Raw genomic sequence first — 2,833 nt, 5'->3', positions numbered from 1 at the left:
CCGTTCTCCCTCTGGTTTTAGTCCCCTTCGCCCCTCATCTGACATGGGATATTGTTTTATCCTTACTGGGATTTCTGGGCTTTGAATGTTTACTGTGAAGGGCTACATTCCATCTTCCTGCTGTATCAGGGGTATACCAGACTTCTGGGTTGATTTTCTCTTTGTCAGTGACCCGTAAGGGGCACAACCTGACTTTCAGCTGTTTTTCTTCAATAGTTATGTTTATCCCTAATTCCACCATTAAATCTCTTCCTAATAAATTGTAATCAGCTTCAGGGACCAGTAGCAGTGATCCTACCCCTATTTTCTTCTCTGATTCTATTAAAACATCTTTAATTACAGGAACCTTGAAGGGTTCTCCTTTTGCCCCAATAACCTGTAGTGTGGAAGGTGAAATCTTACATCCCAGGGGCAAAGATTGAACTGTTGATCTCTCAGCCCCTGTATCTACAAGGAAGGTTATGGGGGTTTGCTGGGGACCCACCTTAAGTTTTACCTAGGGCTCCAATGACATTTGCGTCCCCAATAGATAGAGCGCTTGACCCCCCTAATCCTCTTTGAACGTTTTCTCATCCCTAAGCCTCTCTCGGCATTCCCTCTTCATGTGTCCTTTTCCACCACAATAGTAGCACACTGTTCCTTCTCTCCCTCCAGTGTGGGGCCTCCTAAATCCTGGGGACTTCTCCTCATGCCACTTCTTTCTCGTGCTGGAAGGTTGTTTCGTTGTCCCTCCCTGACTGCCGCCACCATCATCCAAACTTGTCTTTTGTGTGCCTCATCCTCCCGTCTAACATATACCTTCTGAGCCTCCCTGAGCAATTCATCAAGTCCTCTGTCCTGCCAATCCTTTAACTTTTCTAATTTCTTTCGAACATCCTCCCATGATTTGGCTACAAACTGTGTTTTAAGGAGTGCTTGCCCCATTGGCGTCTCTGGGTCCACCCCTGAGTATAACTGAAAACTCTTCCTTAATCTTTCCAACCATTCAGTGAGGGTCTCATCTTTTCCTTGGCACTCTTTGAATGCCTTGCTTATATTTTGTCCCCGGGGCACAGCCTCTTGTATGCCCTGGATTATGATGGTTCTTAAATCCTGCATATGACCACGATGGTTGGGGTCCTGATTGTTCCAGTGGGGATTTTGCAAGGGCCATTTCACATCAGCCGCGGGACCTTGAACATGTTGGGTGTCCCAAATCCTCATTCCTGCCCTTCTAATCATCCCTCTCTCCTCTGTTGTAAATAGGATGCCTAGAATGGATTGCATCTCCACCCAAGTATATATGTTTGGCCCTAGGAACTGATCCACTCTTTCTGCTACTCCTATAGGGTCTTCTAATAATTTTCCCATCTCTTTCTTAAACTCACGGACATCTCCTGAGTTCAAGGGGACAGTGACAAACCCCATCCCAGCTTGAGGTCCTCCTAATGCTATTTCTCTGAGAGGGAACAACCCACTGCTCTCTCCTTCCTCAATTACTGTTCTCATCTGACTCCGAGTACGCCTCCTGCAATCCGGGGAGTCCGTGACCTGCTGTCTATTAGGGGCCGATGCCGGGAATGCGTTTGGGAGGGTTCAGGGGGAGCTGGTGGTATATAGGGGGGAGGATAAATAGGAACTTATTCCTCCGGTCGAGACTTTTTCTTTTTTTCCTCCTCCCCTTGACTTCCCTTAAGGGGGAACAGCCTAGCTGTTTGCTCATTACTTTCTACCAACCATAATTTAGCATGTGCACTCTCCTCTGAGTTCACCGGCTCTTTAGAATTCACATAAATGTTCAGGGCTTGACAGACCCAATCCTCGAAGGATCCGAAAATGGGCCAGTATATACTTCCTGAATCCAGATTCTTGCCTCCCCACACTACCATACAATAATTTATCATTTTTGCCTTTTCCTTCCCCTTTCTGGAGGGAAAGTCATCCCAATACTTAATCATTAATCCTAACGGACTGTCCTTAGGTATTGGGGGTAACTGGGGACCCTCCCCCATGGCATCAGAAGGCTTGCTTTTCTTCTGCCCCATCTTCCAAGGCACCTCCACACACACACACACACACAAAACCCCTCGGTCGTGGCTCGCTCCCTCGCGGGCTACGAGAACCTCACTACTAGAGGGTCCCTCTCACGTTGTCCGCAGGTGGACGTCTCATTCACCGTGCCCTGGGATCCCAACCCCAACCGAGCGGTTCACCTCGTATACTCACGCATCCTGCGTCGTCGCTCGGATCTTCGTGCACAAAGTTTACAGGGTTACTGGTGTTTTCCTTGCTTATTCTCGAATTTAGGTTCATCAGTCCAAATGAGGGGTCGGGTGAGAAGGCCAGGGCCACCAGGTGGTGGGGCACCCACCCAGGATTCTCAAACCAACCCCATTTTCTGGATCCGAGTCACGGCACCAAATTGCGATAAATGAATTCACTGGATTCAAGGATCATACAATTATAAATTTATTATTATTATTATTATTATTATTATTATTATTATTATGCAAGCAAGAATAAGCAAAGTTCAGCGCTGGGCAGCCAGGAGTCTCCGCTCCTATAGGCTCGCACCGTTCCTATCCCCAAAGTCCACCTTTTATTGCCTTTTTCTCCCGGGTCCAGGGATGACATGGTCTGTCTTTTGCACTTGCTCGTTCAGTTGCTAGGGGGTCTTTTTCTGCCTTCTAGTGGTTGTGGGATGAAGGCTCCAAGTCTTCCTCTTTTAACCGCTGAGTGAACTTTTCCTTCTAAGGCATACCTATACAGTGGAATTTTCAGAACACTATACAATTCCTGCAAGCCTAAGCAATTCTTGTGAGTTTAGGGATTGTTGTTACAGCTCTCCTCTGTG

Source organism: Agelaius tricolor, unplaced genomic scaffold (genome assembly GCF_023055355.1).
Source record: "Agelaius tricolor isolate 1412-34295 unplaced genomic scaffold, bAgeTri1.0.p SCAF_39, whole genome shotgun sequence".
Lineage (NCBI taxonomy): Eukaryota > Metazoa > Chordata > Aves > Passeriformes > Icteridae > Agelaius > Agelaius tricolor.
This window is presented reverse-complemented; position numbering follows the sequence as displayed.